The sequence below is a fragment of the Amia ocellicauda genome, chromosome 17 (genome assembly GCF_036373705.1).
Source record: "Amia ocellicauda isolate fAmiCal2 chromosome 17, fAmiCal2.hap1, whole genome shotgun sequence".
Classification (NCBI taxonomy): Eukaryota; Metazoa; Chordata; class Actinopteri; order Amiiformes; family Amiidae; genus Amia; species Amia ocellicauda.
Window position 1 is genome coordinate 20159604 of NC_089866.1, and position 21506 is coordinate 20181109.

The 21506-nt window shown below is 41.2% G+C and overlaps 1 long non-coding RNA gene across 1 annotated transcript; it reads right to left on the reverse strand.

Annotated features, from left to right (window-relative positions):
* Window positions 1-7553: 7553 nt before the first annotated feature.
* LOC136712992 (uncharacterized) lies at window positions 7554-17912 on the reverse strand. The gene is made up of 2 exons (XR_010804901.1): window positions 14339-17912; window positions 7554-7830 (listed from the first exon to the last, which is right to left on the reverse strand). It is a non-coding gene; the product is annotated as an uncharacterized LOC136712992 (long non-coding RNA).
* Window positions 17913-21506: the final 3594 nt, after the last annotated feature.

A 21506-nucleotide genomic window follows, 5' to 3' on the forward strand; every position in this document is an offset into this window, starting at 1 on the left:
TCAGTTACTGGGATTTTCACGCACAACCATTTCTAGGGTTTACAAAGAATGGTGTGAAAAGGGAAAAACATCCAGTATGCGGCAGTCCTGTGGGCGAAAATGCTTTGTTGATGCTGGAGGTCAGAGGAGAATGGGCCGACTGATTCAAGCTGATAGAAGAGCAACTTTGACTGAAATAACCACTCATTACAACCGAGGTATGCAGCAAAGCATTTGTGAAGCCACAACACGTACAACCTTGAGGCGGATGGGCTACAACAGCAGAAGACCCCACCGGGTACCACTCATCTCCACTACAAATAGGAAAAAGAGGCTACAATTTGCACAAGCTCACCAAAATTGGACAGTTGAAGACTGGAAAAATGTTGCCTGGTCTGATGAGTCTCGATTTCTGTTGAGACATTCAGATGGTAGAGTCAGAATTTGGCGTAAACAGAATGAGAACATGGATCCATCATGCCTTGTTACCACTGTGCAGGCTGCTGGTGGTGGTGTAATGGTGTGGGGGATGTTTTCTTGGCACACTTTAGGCCCCTTAGTGCCAACTGGGCATCGTTTAAATGCCACGGCCTACCTGAGCATTGTTTCTGACCATGTCCATCCCTTTATGACCACCATGTACCCATCCTCTGATGGCTACTTCCAGCAGGATAATGCACCATGTCACAAAGGTGGAATCATTTCAAATTGGTTTCTTGAACATGACAATGAGTTCACTGTACTAAACTGGCCCCCACAGTCACCAGATCTCAACCCAATAGAGCATCTTTGGGATGTGGTGGAACGGGAGCTTCGTGCCCTGGATGTGCATCCCACAAATCTCCATCAACTGCAAGATGCTATCCTATCAATATGGGCCAACATTTCTAAAGAATGCTTTCAGCACCTTGTTGAATCAATGCCACGTAGAATTAAGGCAGTTCTGAAGGCGAAAGGGGGTCAAACACAGTATTAGTATGGTGTTCCTAATAATCCTTTAGGTGAGTGTATATATATATATATATATATATATATATATATATATATATATATACAGTGGGGGAAAAAAGTATTTGATCCCCTGCTGATTTTGTACGTTTGCCCACTGACAAAGAAATGATTAGTCTATAATTTTAATGGTAGGTGTATTTTAACAGTGAGAGACAGAATAACAACAAAAAAATCCAGAAAAATGCATTTCAAAAAAGTTATACATTGATTTGCATGTTAATGAGGGAAATAAGTATTTGACCCCTTTGACTTAGTACTTGGTGGCAAAACCCTTGTTGGAAATCACAGAGGTCAGACGTTTCTTGTAGTTGGCCACCAGGTTTGCACACATCTCAGGAGGGATTTTGTCCCTCTCCTCTTTGAAGATCCTCTCCAAGTCATTAAGGTTTCGAGGCTGACGTTTGGCAACTCGAACCTTCAGCTCCCTCCACAGATTTTCTATGGGATTAAGGTCTGGAGACTGGCTAGGCCACTCCAGGACCTCAATGTGCTTCTTGAGCCACTCCTTTGTTGCCTTGGCTGTGTGTTTTGGGTCATTGTCATGCTGGAATACCCATCCACGACCCATTTTCAATGCCCTGGCTGAGGGAAGGAGGTTCTCACCCAAGATTTGACGGTACATGGCCCCGTCCATCGTCCCTTTGATGCGGTGCAGTTGTCCTGTCATCCCACAAATCTCCATCAACTGCAAGATGCTATCCTATCAATATGGGCCAACATTTCTAAAGAATGCTTTCAGCACCTTGTTGAATCAATGCCACGTAGAATTAAGGCAGTTCTGAAGGCGAAAGGGGGTCAAACACAGTATTAGTATGGTGTTCCTAATAATCCTTTAGGTGAGTGTGTGTATATATATATATATATATATATATATAATTAGAAGTAGTATTAGTATTATTACTTTCAGACATAATCAATGACCCAGAGGTTTTGCACTTCACATGCACTTCATACACTGATTCTACTTGATATCTAGTACTGAATATGATCAATTATTATTATTATTATTATTATTATGATTATTATTATTATTATTATTATTATTGTTGTTGTTGTTACATACAGTGTAGTATACATAATATAGTGCAGTTCCCTTAATACCTACTGCTGTATTAGCACTGCATCTCACATACATACTTCTACTTCTGCTCATATACCATGGACACCAACATGCCTGCTTTTATACAATCATTATTAACCTCCTGGCTCACCGTACCACTGACAGTAACCTGCATACTGCCACACAAAGTCATACACAGGTAATCATATGTTATGCAAATGTTACTGTCACATTCAGGCAATGTATCTTCAGATTATTATTATTATTATTATTATTATTATTATTATTATTATTATTATTATTATTATTACTACTACTACTGTTGGTGAAATTTTGTTATTATTTAGTAATCAGGGAAGCCAAATGATTCAATAATTTTGCCATTTTGCATTGAGAATATTCTTTCCTGTGTGGCTATTGTTAGCTATTGTTTCATCTTATGAAAAATAAAATGTAGAAAGCTCTTGGATCACTGAGTTCCTGTTATTTGTAATGCCCCACAAGGCTTTCTTTCAAAGTCAAGACTGCCAAAAAAGGGAAGAAATAGAGAGTGCAAACCATGCATGGAGAATGGTCTGCTTGCAGTTTAGTACTTGATTCCTAACATGCATTCTTCGATGTAAAACTCTGGTATTTGTGACACCACTGACCCCTGTTGAAATGATTTGTGACTTCCTTCTCAATGCTGCATTATATGTTTTTTAGGGCCTGTGCTGTTTTTGGTGCAATGACTTTACAGGGTCAATCTTTAAGAATAGCGTGTTTAAAGAAAATATAAATCAGGGAATAGAGTCAAGGAAATACAATCGATTGCATCACTGCATTAGCTGTTCTTCATTGTAGGCATTTACATGTCCTTTTGTGAAGCATCTTCAATTCATGCTATCCCATTGTTTATCCTTCTCCTTTTACTCGATGACCAAATTACACTTCAAACGATTATATACAGAGCAAAAATATTACACCAGTATTGCAAAACGCTGGAAAAGTAGGGAATCATTTAATCATTTGTGTATGATTATATTTATTTATTATTTTTAAGTTTTAATTTGCTTTAGGGGAGAAAATATTATGTTTTAGGTGTGTGTATTGAAGCTCCTGAACTTGCTAGAATAGTTTGCTTCTCCTTCATTTACATCATAGTCACATAATAATAATAATAATAATAATAATAATAATAATAATAATAATAATAACTAGAATGCTAACGTTCCTGAAACTTTGTCTGCATGTGACAGTATTTGTGAGTACTATATGAGTTGTATATGTGTACTATAGTATGTGTTGTACTACTATAGTAAGTACTATAGTGCATTGCAAGGTACTACAGTATAATATAGTACACAATATATCACCGTATTTGTTGTTGTAGTACTGTAGTAAATAGAATGTTACAAAGTACTACAGTATAATATAGAATAAATCAGTATACTATTGTATTTGTTGTGTAGTAGGTACTATAGTACATCACAAGGTACTACAGTATTTCTTATAGTACTATATTAAATAATATAGTACCTTACAAGTTACCACAGTATACTACTGTATAAAGGTATATTATGGCTTAAAACAGTGTACTATCATATTTGTTGTCTTCTATATGAAGTACTATAGTACAGTGCAAGGTACTACAGTACAATATAGAATACAGTAGCAAGCTGAAGGCTTCGAGCAGGACGTCAGCTCTTCTCTTGGGTTTCACAATGGTGAGTGCGGACACTGGGTGGTGGTATAGGATGGGAGAACCGGGCTGAATTACACTTTTAAAGTTGCAGGCAAGTTTGTATTTTATTTAACCGCCCCTTACCTTATCAAAATGAACATACCATGTCTCCATGGTGCATGGATAATGTGTACGGCGTGTTCATGCAAGTGATTCAAATGTCGACAAGGTTACAGCTTGGTTTGACCAAGGTTTCTAATTTTCTATTGAGCACAGTTCTCTGTTTTTAGTAATTGTCAGTGACGTTGTCTGCTGTGAGGTCTTAATATTGATACCAGGTAGCACCAATTTGCTTTTCGATAAATATAGAAGAATATCCACACTGTTACAGTGAAGTGAACTGTAGTTTCAAGCAATACAATTTTTTATACTGTGTTTATTTAATTTTGTAGCACAATATAAACTTTCCTGGACGCATTGGATGCTGATGCAACACCTAGCCCATATGGAAAGAACATGTATTTCACATATAGGCCTAATAAACATTATATATATATATATATATATATATATATACAGTGAGGGAAAAAAGTATTTGATCCCCTGCTGATTTTGTACGTTTGCCCACTGACAAAGAAATGATCAGTCTATAATTTTAATGGTAGGTGTATTTTAACAGTGAGAGACAGAATAACAACAAAAAAATCCAGAAAAATGCATTTCAAAAAAGTTATACATTGATTTGCATGTTAATGAGGGAAACAAGTATTTGATCCCCTATCAATCAGCAAGATTTCTGGCTCCCAGGTGACTTTTATACAGGTAACGAGCTGAGATTAGGAGCACTCTCTTAAAGGGAGTGCTCCTAATCTCAGCTCGTTACCTGTATAAAAGACACCTGTCCACAGAAGCAATCAATCAATCAGATTCCAAACTCTCCACCATGGCCAAGACCAAAGAGCTGTCCAAGGATGTCAGGGACAAGATTATAGACCTACACAAGGCTGGAATGGGCTACAAGACCATCGCCAAGCAGCTTGCTGAGAAGGTGACAACAGTTGGTGCGATTATTCGCAAATGGAAGAAACACAAAATAACTGTCAGTCTCCCTCGGTCTGGGGCTCCATGCAAGATCTCACCTCGTGGAGTTTCAATGATCATGAGAATGGTGAGGAATCAGCCCAGAACTACACAGGAGGATCTTGTTAATGATATCAAGGCAGCTGGGATCATAGTCACCAAGAAAACAATTGGTAACACTACGCCATGAAGGACTGAAATCCTGCAGCGCCAGCAAGGGGCCCCTGTTTGCCAACATCTGAATGATTCAGAGGAGAACTAGGTGAAAGTGTTGTGGTCAGATGAGACCAAAATCGAGCTCTTTGGCATCAACTCAACTCGCCATGTTTGGAGGAGGAGGAATGACCCCAAGAACACCATCCCCACCGTCAAACATGGAGGTGGAAACATTATGCTTTGGGGGTGTTTTTCTGCTAAGGGGACAGGACAACTGCACCGCATCAAAGGGACGATGAACGGGGCCATGTACCGTCAAATCTTGGGTGAGAACCTCCTTCCCTCAGCCAGGGCATTGAAAATGGGTCGTGGATGGGTATTCCAGCATGACAATGACCCAAAACACACAGCCAAGGCAACAAGGAGTGGCTCAAGAAGAAGCACATTAAGGTCCTGGAGTGGCCTAGCCAGTCTCCAGACCTTAATCCCATAGAAAATCTGTGGAGGGAGCTGAAGGTTCGAGTTGCCAAACGTCAGCCTCGAAACCTTAATGACTTGGAGAGGATCTTCAAAGAGGAGAGGGACAAAATCCCTCCTGAGATGTGTGCAAACCTGGTGGCCAACTACAAGAAACGTCTGACCTCTGTGATTTCCAACAAGGGTTTTGCCACCAAGTACTAAGTCAAAGGGGTCAAATACTTATTTCCCTCATTAACATGCAAATCAATGTATAACTTTTTTGAAATGCATTTTTCTGGATTTTTTTGTTGTTATTCTGTCTCTCACTGTTAAAATACACCTACCATTAAAATTATAGACTAATCATTTCTTTGTCAGTGGGCAAACGTACAAAATCAGCAGGGGATCAAATACTTTTTTCCCCCACTGTATATATATATATATATATATATATATATATATATACACTCACCTAAAGGATTATTAGGAACACCATACTAATACTGTGTTTGACCCCCTTTCGCCTTCAGAACTGCCTTAATTCTACGTGGCATTGATTCAACAAGGTGCTGAAAGCATTCTTTAGAAATGTTGGGCCATATTGATAGGATAGCATCTTGCAGTTGATGGAGATTTGTGGGATGCACATCCAGGGCACGAAGCTCCCGTTCCACCACATCCCAAAGATGCTCTATTGGGTTGAGATCTGGTGACTGTGGGGGCCAGTTTAGTACAGTGAACTCATTGTCATGTTCAAGAAACCAATTTGAAATGATTCCACCTTTGTGACATGGTGCATTATCCTGCTGGAAGTAGCCATCAGAGGATGGGTACATGGTGGTCATAAAGGGATGGACATGGTCAGAAACAATGCTCAGGTAGGCCGTGGCATTTAAACGATGCCCAGTTGGCACTAAGGGGCCTAAAGTGTGCCAAGAAAACATCCCCCACACCATTACACCACCACCAGCAGCCTACACAGTGGTAACAAGGCATGATGGATCCATGTTCTCATTCTGTTTACGCCAAATTCTGACTCTACCATCTGAATGTCTCAACAGAAATCGAGACTCATCAGACCAGGCAACATTTTTCCAGTCTTCAACTGTCCAATTTTGGTGAGCTTGTGCAAATTGTAGCCTCTTTTTCCTATTTGTAGTGGAGATGAGTGGTACCCGGTGGGGTCTTCTGCTGTTGTAGCCCATCCGCCTCAAGGTTGTACGTGTTGTGGCTTCACAAATGCTTTGCTGCATACCTCGGTTGTAACGAGTGGTTATTTCAGTCAAAGTTGCTCTTCTATCAGCTTGAATCAGTCGGCCCATTCTCCTCTGACCTCTAGCATCAACAAGGCATTTTCGCCCACAGGACTGCCGCATACTGGATGTTTTTCCCTTTTCACACCATTCTTTGTAAACCCTAGAAATGGTTGTGCGTGAAAATCCCAGTAACTGAGCAGATTGTGAAATTCCTGGCACCAACTCGTGGCACCAACAACCATGCCACGCTCAAAATTGCTTAAATCACCTTTCTTTCCCATTCAGACATTCAGTTTGGAGTTCAGGAGATTGTCTTGACCAGGACCACACCCCTAAATGCATTGAAGCAACTGCCATGTGATTGGTTGATTAGATAATTGCATTAATGAGAAATTGAACAGGTGTTCCTAATAATCCTTTAGGTGAGTGTATATATATATATATATATATATATATATATATATATATATATATATATATATATATATATATTACATTTGCCTGTTATTTTTCATATTTGTATTTTATATGTATATTGATATATGTTCAATATATATATATATATATATATATATATATATATATATATATAAAATATATTTGATTGTGGCACAAAATTGACCCCCTTTTGTAGTATGTGCAATATACCCACATTATGTGTTTGTATATGAAGCATATATTGCTCTCCATATATACCATTATTTCTGGAAATGCATTTGTTAACATTATTTATAAGTTAAATATACATATTATATATTTAATATACAATAAAAACAAATCAATCACAAATATATTCCTCATATTATGTTAAGTAGAATACTCAAACTAACAGTAAAGCTGTGATTTTGTTACATACATTTGTTGTAAAAACGACAGTAATGTCTCAATCTCAATTTGGTAATAAAGTTCTTTATTAATTTACAGACGGCAACAACATCCTTTAAAAAACACAGAATCTGTGACAATCCCATTCTTATCTATAAATATGAAATACATTTTTTTGTTTTTACCTTTTCTTTGTATTTTTATAGACCAATAGCATACCTCTTTTGGTCCTTCTTTGTCCGAATCAGAACAATTTGGTGTGGGGCTTTCAGAACCACTTGATGGAATTGCTGTGGCTTTAGTTCGTGTTTTTTTCAAATTGTCCAAAATTGTCCAAATCTCTGGAGGGGAAAACAAGCAAACAAACAAAAAACACATTACTATTAATGCTAATCATTTTTAGTAATATATTTAAAATATAGAAAAATAAAACAAAACATTAATGCCCAAAATTATATGAATATGTTATTATCAAATTGAACTTGTGGGCCATTAACTTTAGCAATAGGTAAAAAAATAAAAATAAATAAAAGGAAAGGCAAGAATAGTCATTCAAATTCAGAGACAGTAGAATGTAGACCTAATACTGAGAACATTGTTTATATTGAGGATGATGAATGACAGTCACTTTTTGTTATGCTACAAATGTTTCTTGTAAAAAAGTGAAATGTCCATGTTAACAATTTATAAAATAATTAAATATCTTATAAACTTAACCCACACATATAGCCTAAATGAATTATTAAAATTATGAAAATGAACATTTGTACTATCACTATGTACTAACACATGAAATATATTTTTAATTGAATGTACTTTACTGTTTTAATGTACTGTACTGTCATTTAATTAGAAGGGGTACCATGCCTAATTATGAATTAAGGATCCCCTCCTGAGAATTGACAGTTTCAAAATATAAAAGGAGTGACTCCCTGAGAGACGACAGAGACAGAGCTGGAGCTACTGCAGTAGTGGCTGGGGGTCTAAAACAGAGAGACTACCTTACCTGGGACACAGCGGGTGAGACTATGATTGCACTATGCCCAGTGGGAGTTACTAATTGATTGACTTTGAGACTGAGAGATGTTCAGAGCCGAACCCAATGGATTGCGTCACAGCTGCTGTTTCCCCACAGACTGGAAAGAACACAACAACAAACTGAGCTTGACAATCCGGCTTCTTCACAGAGCGGCTTGGATAAGTGTCCCTCTGTTCTTCCCTGCCTTTACTTTATATCATCAATGGCCCTCTCTCCCTGATTGGTTTTAAATGTACTTGTTATCTATTCACATGATATTGCTTACTTACACGTGTAATTAAGATCAACCAGCTCTTTGTTTTAAATACTTCCTGGGAAATCGACAAGTTTGTATTGGAGTGAGTTTGAACCATTTGGGAACTATGTATATCCTTATTGTGTGCAGTGTTTTGAACTTGGTTATAGGGAACTACATATATCCTTTCTGTATATTCAGGCAGAGTTGATATGAAGATTAGCTTTGTATTTGATTACATGTGTGTGATAATTGATTATTTTAATTAGGAAGTGACTTCTAGTTTATATTATGTAATAGCCTGAGTTTTAATGATTTAGTTTGATATTTGAAAAAAAAAAAAACGTTTGCTGTTCTTGGACTTCCATTGTTTCATGACATTGCAGTGGGATGTAATGAAATAATTATAATGGAGGCAACTGGAAGCTCAATAGAGGAGAGCCCTAACTTACAGGGAATAACTAGTATGGGTCGTCCATTATAAATGCATGAAAGTTTTACAGGTAATGGTAAATGGGCTGACTGGGCTGAACAATTTAAATTGGCAAGTTAAATCAATAACTGGAATGAGGGGCAGAAACTTAAGATGATGATGTTGTTGTTAGTTGGTAAAGCGCAGAAGGTATATTGGGGTTGAGCCCCTGATGCTTGTAGTAATTACACTTTGTTAAAAGAGGCCATGGATAGACATCTATGACCTTCTAGTTAGGTGGATTGGAATTGTGTGCAACTCCATTGTATGGAACGCAAGGTAGAGAAAAGTGCTAGAGATTCTGGGAATGCCATTCGAAGGTTAGTGGATAGGGCTTGAACGCCAGACAACACAAGATCAATATATATTGAAGTTTGGAAATGGAGAAATTAGAATGCAATTGCACAGTGCTAAACTTGTAGAAGATGCAATTGAATTGGCCTCTGAGCTGGAACAAATTAGAGGGCTAGAGAAGAGGGAGGCTATGGCTGCTGTGCGAATGTTCTCAGGAGCACCTTCTGCAAACTCAACAATTGAGCATGATTTACGAGGAGAGGTGGCAAAGTTACAGAGATACATTTACGAGCTTAAGGTTTCTACATATGATAAAAAGAATCAAGAAAGGGGACCTAAACAGGAGTTTTCCCAAACTAGTAAGGGAGGCTGTCTATCATTCCGAATTTCAGAGTGTGGCTGTAATAGACATTTGCGCCAAAATTGTCCATACTTACAGGTAAATGACAGTGGGTCAGACATCTGCCTGTGGGACCCAGAAGCCCAGGGTACATGAGGTATTGCAAAAATCTGAGTCAGGTTTGTATTTGAAGGGCAAGACAAGGGGTCAGGACTATACATTTTTGGTAGACACAGGTGCACAAGTCTCTATTTTAAGTTGGTCTGGGTGGATAACCATAGCATCACAAAGTAAATCAAAAGCTTACAGGGGGAGTGTAAGGGCTGCTAATTTTGGGAATATGCAGTACACATTGTGAGACTGATAATTTAACCCTTTGCTGTGACTTTTTGAAAGTAGTCTCCCCCTCTCAGCATGCTATTCTAGGTGCAGACTTCCTTACTAAATACCACGCATTAATTGATAAGGCAAAAAGACAATACAACCTATTGGGGAAAACGATTCCACTGGTTTGTATTTTGAGTAAGTTTGAGATTTGCCAGGTAATTGTTGAAGATGATGTGAATTTGCCTCAAAGGTCTGAAATAGTTTAAGGCAAAGTATTAGGTGTTGAAAATGCTGTAATAGGGATGTTTGAACCTTCAGATACATTCCTAGACAAGCATGTCATCTTGTTGGAAGGATTATAAGTGTACCCCACAAGGGCCAGATTCCCATTCAAGTCTTAAATATGACTTCGGACTCCCTGAAATTGCACAAAGGAACATAGGTAGCACAATTTGATGTAAGCATGGATGTGATGGAGAGAAGACCACCTCCCACAGGTCCACCGAATGTCCAAGCCTAGTGGACTGCTGGCCTGACCTGACCCAGCCATAAATTGACACTGATGCTAGTGATCGTGGGATTGGGGCCACTCGTAAGGAGTGTTTAGCTGTGGTTATGTTCTCCTGTTAGTTCTGACATTTCTTGTTGGGATTTTATTATTTATTTATTTATTATTTATTTTTTAGCAGACTGACGGCAGCTCATTACGATGGCTGCATAGTTTTAAGGACCCTGAAGGTCAGGTTGCCAGATGGTTGGAACAGTTGTCTTCATTTCAATGTTAATGAACATAGACTGGGAAAACAACATATGAAGGCTGATTCCCTATCACGGTGATCATCAGACCCAACCATAGCAATGTTATCAGGTGAAGAACAGGGTTCAAGCAGGTTAGATTGGAGTTTGAAGGAGAAGCTAAGGGGTGATTGTGGTTTGCAATGACTAATAAATTGGAAGGAACAAGGTCAGAATAGTAACCCTGTTGAAATGCAAGTACATCCAACAATGAAAAGATATTGTCATATTTGGCATCAGTTGGATATAGAAAGGGAGGTACTGGTATATATAGAAAGAAGGGGATGCCAGTTGGTCAAGAGAAGTGTGCTACCACTGTCACTTGTACCTGAGGTTCTGAGTAGTCTGCATAACGGGAACTGGTGGCCATTTAGGGATATAAAAATTGCTTGATAAGGTGGATAAAGGTTTTATTGGCCTGGATAGACACAAGATGTTAAGGAATGGTGTAGGAGATGTAAAGATTGTGCGTCTAACAAGGTCTTTGGTCCTACATCTTGGGCACCCTTACAGACTTAATTGACATCTTGGCCTTTAGAGAACATAAGAACATAAGAACATAAGAAAGTTTACAAATGAGAGGAGGCCATTTGACCCATCGTGCTCATTTGTCCATTAATAACTAAGTGATCCAAGGATCCTATCCAGTCTATTTTTAAATCCCCACATTTTCAGCTTCAACCACATCACTGGGGAGTTTGTTCCAGATTGTGACAACTCTCTGTGTGAAGAAGTGTCTCCTGTTTTCCGTTTTGAATGCTTTGGAGAGGGTAGCCAAGTCAAGTGGACTTAGTCAGGCCTTTACCTACCTCAATCGATGGAAATCAGTATATATTTGTTATTGTAGACATTAGGCATTCCCTATCCCTTCCAATAAGCAAGTACTGTTGCTAAGGCCTTTGATCAACAGTGTGTAGGTTTGGCTCACCTCACTCTTAATACATACTGATCAAGGCAGTCATTTTAAGTCCAATCTTTTTCAGAAAATGTGTAGTTTCCTTGACATGCATAAGACACGCACTACACCATAGCACTCCCAATCAGATGGGTTGGATGAAATGGCTAAATTGAACATTAGCCACCATGCTATCTATGGTTGGTAATGCCAACCATCTAATTGGAGTATTGGAGTAGCATTCAATCTAGCACACAACATACACACTATGAGTCAAAGTTTGGGAGGGACATCATATTGCCAGTAGATATTTTGATGCACAGATGTGAACAGGGGTATGGGGGGATTACAGAATATGTGCAAACACCAAAGGAAAGGTTGCAGACAGTTACAAACTCCATTGAATGCCGGCATTGTTGCTAGTGAAATTGTTTATTAACAGTGTAAGGTTTAGGTTGAAGACAAAAGTTAAATTTAAATAGATAACATATTTACATTATTGATCTTTCAAATTACCCGCATACTGAGTCATCATGAGTTCCAGAAATTTAAATTATCTACGATGTGAGGACAGTAGTGTGGCTGAACACTGCTGTGTCCCATTGTGTGAGGCTTCCTCTAGTTCAACTGAGCCTGAGCTTTCATAGTTTCCCTACCGTAGAAGAGAGTCGCAAAAAGTGAACATGAAATCTTTGGTGTGAGGGGTTCAGCATAACCTCTCATACTAGGGTCTGCAGTCACCACTTTCAAAAGGAAGATTTGATCGTGCCTTCAGAAGAACAAGACATACATTGTTAGATTTAGGAAGATAAAAAAATTACTTTGTTGCTATATTAAATGCTTTGTAGGCTTTTGCATCATAACCTTAGGAAATGCAATATGTTAGAAATAACCACCGGAACACACAGATATATTGAAGTACGGAAGTGTTTTTAATATTATTACTGAATAATTATCAGAGATTATCTTAAACAACATGTAATCACAGGTGGTGGACCCCCAGTAACACCAACTCTCACTATATTAATTCTCACCACACTTTTATATAGTTCTTGGCATTTTGGAGAGCCAATCCTGAATCTCGCCTAGGGCGCTATAAAGGTTAGAGCCGATGTAACTTGAAATATGCATTTTGAAACAAACCCTTCTTCTTTTTGCTTGATGAAGTGACAACAAAGGGAGTTATGTGTTACTGCTTTGGTGTGGGTCTCAACTGATAGGGACCTTTAGATTGTGTTCTTTAAGGGCAATAAACATTCCGACTTTGCTTTACATTAGTTGTCTCTGGGTATAATACTTCCATTACTCCTCATTGAAACTAATTAATCTTTCAGTAATAATTAAAGGTGGTTCTGTGGTACACTTTCACTTCCTCCAGACAAATTAACAGCTCTTTAATTGCTTAAACTAAAGTCACTTCAGATAAATGTTCACAAGTCCTGCTTCTAATTTTGTCATATCCTTGAATACACAATTGAGTAGCTTTCTGGGACTTGATATGATTCATGGCATTACTGGTAAAATTCATACCATGACACCTAAAGCAATCCCAAATAATATCATGGATGCATGGATGACGAGTGGTGCTTGACGGCATAAATCACTAATTGGGTTGATTTATCACTGATTGATTTATATTAATTATTTTGTTTACCTTTGCTGCTGTTGCATTTAATTCACTTATTTATTGTGTTGCTTTATTATTTGTTCCTATTGGTTGTGGTTTGGTAGTTTGATAGTGTGTATATTGTTTAATTATATTATTATTTGGGGTGATGGGTTTATTGGTAAAGTGCTAGGCACAGCCCACCGGTGGGCATTCCCACATGGATTCCCCTGTTATCAAATCAATTGCTTTCTCCTGTCCCCCCTAACCCAGGGAATCGGCTATAAAAGCCTGGGGGGTGGGAGCCCCCCCAATAGGTGGAGAAATGCACTGTTGCAGACAGCAAGCGGCAGTACAGACAGTAGAAACGTTGCCGCAAATCTCAAAGACCAGAGAGCAGGAGGGAAGAGGCAGAGAACAATAGGTTATTATCATAACCCCGGTTCCCTGAAAAAGAAAGACAGCCATTACCTAATGGGAAGAGCCTTCTGACCTGCCAATCATTGAAAACATGTACCAAAGCTGCCCAATAGGGGCCCTGCTGTCAGGAGAGACCCGCCCCCGGCGTCTGTGAAAAGTCTCCTCCTGACGCAGCTCCCTGCCATTTCTTCATCAGGAAGGTCGTCTGACCGAGCGACCCCTGAAGAGTAATGGCTGTCTTTCTTTTTCAGGGAACCGGGGTTATGATAATAACCTATCGTTCCCTTTCAAATCGAAAGACAGCCATTGCCTAATGGGATGACTATACCAGAGCTGTCGCGAGTCCGGACACCTGACTAAGCCTAAACCCACAATGACAAGGATAGCAGAGCCTCATGGTGCCTGAGGGCTAGAAGTTTGAAGTACCTGGGTGCCCAAGCCTGGGCGGTAGAACCTTGTGAAGGTCTGTTGCCCCGGTCCAGGTCGCAGCATTGCACAGATCTTCAAGTGTGGCACATTGAAAGAGAGCCCACAACGTGGCTTATCCCCTCGTTGAGTGCGCTGAGATGTGTTCAGGCATCCGCCACCCAGTGCGCAAGTCGCTATGTTGAAACTGCCCTCCCTCTAGTGGTGGAACCGTAGCAGACAAACAGCTGGTCGGATTTGTGGCTCTGCGCAGTCCTCCGCATATAGCACCTCAAAGCCCAGACAGGGCAGAGTGTGTGTAGTCTGCGGTCCTCATCCGATTCGTGTGGAGGGGGATGGAAAGACTCCAGGTCAATAGGTTGATTTATATGAAACGCCGACACGACCTTGGGCAGGAAGGCCGGGTTCATCCTGAGAGTGACTCTGTCGTTGCTTCCCGAGAAGATCAGACAGGTTTTATCCACAGACAAGGCGTGATTGCTGACGTTATTGCTACAAGAAAAGCTACCTTGAGCGAGAGGAAGCCGAGCTCCGTTGTGGAGATGGGCTCAAAGGGAGCACCGCTCAGTCCTTTCAGCACTAATTCCAAGTCCCAGGCTGGAATTGTGACCTTTATTGGTGGTCTCAAGCGTCTCGCACCTTTCAGAAACTGGATCGCCAGGACATGCATTCCTGGGGAGACATTGTCAATTTTATTGTGACATGCCGATATGGCAGCCAGATAAACTTTCAGTGTAGATGCAGATTTCCCGTCTTCAAGCAGCTGTTGCAGGAAGCACAGGATTGTCGATATGGGGCATGACACGGGATCCACACGTCTCTCTAGACACCAGTTCTGAAAAACTGACCACTTGTAAGCATATTGGGCCCTGGTGGAGGGGGCCCTGGCCGATTGCAGCGTTTCCACGACATTCACAGGCAGCCCTAGGGACATCAGATGGTGCCTTTCAGGGCCCAGACCCACAACTGCAGCTGTTCTGGGTTGGGGTGCCACAATAGTCCCTCTGCTCGAGTCAGTCCCGTCGAAGCGGGAGCTGCCACGGGTCCGTGCTGATCATCTGTGCCAGCGTTGCGAACCACAATTGTCTCGGCCACCGGGGGGTGATCAGGAGAACTCGAGCTCCGTCCTGGCGAATCCTCTCCAGTGTCAGTGGAAGAAGTGGCAGTGGGGGGAAGGCATACCGCAATTCCTGCAGCCATGGGTGAGCAAAGGTGTCCACACCCAGGGGGCTGCCTCCAGTCTCCAGGGAAAACCACAGAGGACAGTGAGTCATTGCCTGTGTAGCAAAAAGGTTGACCCGAGCTCGTCCCAGCCTCTGCCAGATCTGTTCCACCACCTGAGGATTCAGTCTCCACTCCGAGCTGTCCGGACCTCCCCTGGAGAGAATGTCCGCCTCTGTATTGTACACGCCCGGCAGGTGTATTGCCCGAATGGATCGGAGATTGTCTTTCGCCCACAGGAGAAGTCTGCATGCTTCACGATGTAGTCTGGGGGAGTGTAAACCCCCCTGGTGGTTGATGTAGGCCACCACTGATGCGTTGTCCGTCCGGACCAGGACGTGTTTGTCTGTCAGACTGTGGCGAAAGTGGCGCAGCGCCAGCCGCACCACTTGTAGCTCCTGTACGTTGATGTGTGCGGCTGACCAGAGGCCACTCCACACTCCTTGGACTCCCCTCCCATTCCAGACGGAGCCCCAGCCTGTTCCGGAGGCGTCCGTGGTGATGACTTCCCGTCATGGCTGTATGCAGGGTTTAAAAAATACCGAGGTCCAAAAACTAAGTTTGCTAGCGGGGTTGGGAGGCGAAGAATATTGAGTTCCACGATTGACATATGTGCATTTTAAGACGTTGGATAATAATAGCTTTAGAACCATGTCAGTGTGCAGTAGCACGCTGCCTGTCCCTTTCTTTGTGACTCCCAATAATTTGAATCTATAGGCTTCACTGTAATTACCAAAGAACACATTTCTCTGTGGTAATTAGCCGACATTGTTTGAATGAGATCAGGTCAGTTTTTGTTTGTGTTAAACAGCACAGTAACATAATGCTAATCATATTTTGGACACAGTGGGTAGTACCTGCTCTTCCTCTCATCTCCATCATCTTCTTTTTCTGTCTCATCTCGTTGTTCCCTGTTGCTTCCCTTCCCAAAGCTGAGCTTTAATTTATATAGTCTTTTCATTTTCGTATGTCAGTAAAGAAAGTGAACACAGGGTAAATTGATATTTATTTGCAAATGTTACCGGCCTCGGCTAGGATAATCTTGCAATGAAAATAAAAATATATAGTAGTACCTCATCATTTTAACATGCATTTCAATCCTACACAAACTGATATGAAAGAAAAGCATATCATAATATCAGTCCGTCATTGGATGGATGGAATTAATGTTAAAGCTAGTTTACTCATGATGGACGGCCACTGTTTAACGAAGCGCGACTGCGCACTGGAGCTATTTGTCAGCTGATGTGTGACTGGGTGGGGATGAATCATGGCAATGAACTACAAGCAGACGACTAGTAAACTTCTCTAGTTACCTCATAACGCTTGGGCGGATTAAGGTGCCTGTCCTGCCCGGTTTGTTGACGTAGTTGATAGTCCTATAGAGAAATCTCTACCCTACGTTCACACTGCCCGCTTGCCCAACTCGCAAGTCGCTCAGTTGCCGGCGCGCTGTCGCTGACCTGCACTGTGTCACACTGCCCGCTCGCCAGGGGCGTGTCTTATTTTTAAACTAGCGAGTAAAACAGAGAAGGTACTTCCGTGTGGAGAGCACATCTGCCTCCCATTGGTTGTCGACGAACTCCGTCACTGCTCGCTCGCTGTTAATTAGCATAAAGTTGAACTTTGCTCAAGTCTGCGCTGTCGCTGCACAATGCAGACAGCCGCCTCCTCCCGTCTGCGCATTCCTGGTGTGCTTCCTCTGCTAGGCAACGCACACACAGATCGTGTCCCTCGTCCGAGTGCAGCTTGGCCTGGCATCCAGAACAGCGATGGAAAGCCCCTTTCGGCTTCATGTCTGTGAGAAGGTCCGTCTCTAGATCGTCCACGTCCAGACCCTCCAAGTATATCAACAGCTCTCGTGGTAGAAGCACTTCACCAAACTCCTCCGCTCTGAGACTGTCCCCGTCGATGATGAAGTCGAGGTTGTCAACGTCGAGGTCCGAGAGGTCGACACGGGCGACCAGAGGTCGAGAGCAGGTTGACGTGAGCTCGTCGAGAGGTTGATGGTCGAGGAATCTATGAGGTAGGTTGATGTCAACAGCAGGGGCGAGGGATCGGTGGGGTTGATCAATGTCGAGCAGCAGGGGCGAGGGATCGGTGGGGTTGATCAATGTCGAGCAGCAGGGGCGAGGGATCGGTGGGGTTGATCAATGTCGAGCAGCAGGGGCGAGGGATCGGTGGGGTTGATCAATGTCGAGCAGCAGGGGCGAGGGATCGGTGGGGTTGGTTGATGTCGACAAGGTCGAGGGATCGACGAGCTCGGTGTCGAGAGCTGTTTTCTGCATGTCGAGTGGGTTAAAATCTGCCGACAGAGGTCGAGATCCCAAGTCTACCCTCTCCTATCACCACTCGAATCTGTAAAAGGAATAAAAATGGTACAGAAAGTAAAATCGTGCAGTAGATCTCTGAGGAGGGACCGAAGTCGGCTCCAAGCGAGACTCCTAATGCACACTTACCTCCAAGAGAAGCTGAAACGCAAATAATAATAGAGAAAAGACCGTAGTCTGAGCTCCAAGAGATAGAGATAGAGAAAGACTAATCAAGGATATAATCCAATGAGGAGAACCTAACTCCGAAGAGTAGGGGAGTGCACTTCTCAAGCTTCAGGGTCGCTTGCGAAACCGTCAGCACATTCGCTGGCAGGTGAAAGAAGAAATGGCAGGGAGTTGTTTCAGGAGGAGACTTTTCACAGACGACAGGAGCGGGTCTCTCCTGACAGCAGGGCCCCTATTGGGCAGCTTTGGTACATGTTTTCAATGATTGGCAGGTCAGAAGGTAATGGCTGTCTTTCGATTTGAAAGGGAACGAGTTTCTGTGAACAGTTACTCATCCTGCAGATTACAAATAGTTGAAGAGAAATGACGGGACCGCAGGACCCAGTGCGGAAATTACCAACAGAGGGAGCAGACGGCGAGAGGCTCCTGAGAGACTGGGACTGGAAGCCAAGGTTATGTATGCATTGTGGACAAAGTGTGAACACAGTTGTAAGAAACTGCTTTTATTCAAGTAACGTTAATCCCCGTCTCGTTGCCATTGATTGGAATTAGGATATCGAGTGCTTTCCCCTCTGCCGGAGAGACTGGGCATTGCGGCGACAGGGGTTGCTGCAGTAGCCACGTCTGAGAGAGAGACGGATATTGGGTTTCCCTCGTATTTTTGCACAGACTTCCCTTCTGTATTGTTGCACAAGGACTTGTTTCCATCGCTGGTTTGCACAGGACTTGCCTTAATCTCCTATTTCTAGGATTTCCAAGATTTTGTCTTTACAGGTACAATTACTTGCAGAGGCTGTGCGTGGCGCCATCTGTGGGAAGAAATCTAAAGAGTTAGTGAGAAAAGGATTGGTAGTGAACTTTTAGCTATATTTTATTAGAATTCTTTCTTTTGATTAGGTTAGGATTTTAGTTGCCCACATATCAAAGGCATTTTAGCTAGTTTTAGTATCTCTACTATTGTACAAGTCTTTGAATAACTGGAAATTGTAAGAAAACTGTAGCTTTGGTTCCACTTATAACATGCTTAACTAATTGTCTTTTTTTTTGTAAGCAGGGATGGGTTGGCTTGTTATATTCCTATAATGTAGAATTTGACCCTGGCCAGGGAGAAGGGAAGAAAAGTCGGCACACCAAAGAGACCACTCCCTTAAAACTGAAAACAGAGTGGAGAGATGTTTTATAAAAGGAGTGAGACTTATGGTTGAGGAGGAAAATAAAGCAGAATACAATTATATAGCCATTCAATCTGCTACTCATTTATGCAATAGAAGGGACATATTGTAAACTTTTTTTTTTGTAGCATGTGGGTGAATGCTTTATAAATCTGGCCACAAGTCAAGCAAGCATAGCCAACTAATAAAGATGGTTGTATTGTTTCAGTAACTGACTGTTTAGATATTCAGGAGGCAAACTTTTCTTAGTTCTTTTACCATTCTAGTCATTCTTTAAACTGCTGTTATTCCTAACATTATCCATAAGGTCATGTTTTTCTTGCAGTGCATTTTGGTGTAATTGTGGATTCAGATTGCATTTGGCAGCACAAGCTTTTTATTCTTGTAAATTACCTTCTTTGGTTTTGAGTTCATGCTTTACTAAAATTCAACTGGTTATTTATTACCAGTCCAAGTTGTGAATTATTTCCTGTGAGGGCTGAAGATTTCTGTAAAGGAGAACATTATAGCAAAGCAGTATTGAAGAGTGGTGCTTCATAGTGCCTTGTTCGTACCCCATTGACAAACGGCCATGGGCTGAAATTACTGATGCAGTGAGCTGTTCTTGGTTGATCTTGTAAACCAGGGTACCTCAGTCAAATTGTAACTACTGTCATTCTTGCACTGTAAACAAGAGGGTGATGATTTCAGTAGAACTGAGCAATGCCTTCCCATAATTCACTCAACTCACATAGTTCACGCTGACTCAACATTCTCTTAGTAGTTGTGTGTGGGGGTCCCATCTAATTGACATCAGCAAGGATTTGTGCACACACACACCGATATAATACATACACAAACCATAATTATTACTTGATTTCTTAGCAGACAACCTTAGCCAGGGTCACTTGCAATTGTTACATTATACCATTTTTTTTATTTTATTTTTTTACATTGACATGCTTCTGCCTTGATTTTCCTGCATCCCTACTCCAGCCCTGCCCACTTGAGTCACATGCACAACCGATATGGTATGCACACAAACCAATATAGTATAGTGTTTCACAACTTCACATGCATAAGTAATTATCCATAAAGGAGGAGGTGTCTTGAATTGCATATTTGAATGTCTCTACAGAATACATATTGCAACAAATAAAGCCAGAAGAACCAGATGCGAAGTGTGTGTGTGTCCCATTCTTGTGGGTTGCTGTCAGTTGTAGTCAGAGTGAAAGTGGCTACAAAAATTGGTGCCGTGACTCGGATCCAGCAGATCAGCTGTCGCAGATCGCTGAGGGATTCATCTTGCGCTCCACAAGGGGACTGTAATTATACAGTTGAACACATTTTCTTTTAGACATTTAAAGTTGTGTTGTAATAGTGCTATAATTGTACACATGATGAGTAATGAGAATACGCCCCACCAGATAAATGCATACACCCCTAATTTATACCAAGGCACTCCACCACTTGTATCAAAAAAGGATAGTACCATTTTAATGCCATGGCTGGTGTAACTGCTGAACACAATATTGGAGGGGCTTTCAGTGGGTCCCCACAGTTACTCAGTTGTGGGGCAGGCAGAGCAGCTCAGTTGAAGAGTATGTTAGAGCACAGTGTGAGAAGGCCACTTGCTGCATCACCAATAGCTGTTAATAAATACACGTTTCTGTTCAGAGATATTAGGAAGAGGTGAACGTGTAGACAACATTATATTCAGACAAGCACGTCCTCATAAGAATACGTTTCCATGTGCAACAATAAAATAAATATCAAATATGTATTGTTATTATTATCGTCATCATTTGTGCTAGTATATATGTATTTTAAACGGCACAATGTGACTCCCTTAATGTATTACTTACTACAGATTTGTAACTGCAAACAATACTATTTGCCGTATTATTTATAATATCATTATCAGATGTCCTTAACCAGGGCAAGTTACAGTTGAAACACAATACACACATTTCACAATGAATCATCCAGATACAATATAGCAGGTTATAATTGAACTAAAGTGCGTGTCTCAGTCATGGTGTTTATGGACGCATTAATTAAACCAGTCCTTATGTTTTAGAGGAAACCCAGATCTGCTGTATTTATTTATTCATTAATTTATCTAGTAAATGGACACGTTAACTGAATTGTGTTGGCCTTCACACTGACTGTCTCTGCGGATTGTCCTGCACACATTCACACAACACAGCCTGAACACCGGCCAGTTATTCATACAATATTAATACCATCGGCTGCTACGATCCGATTATTATCCTAGTTTATTTTAACTAGTCAGGC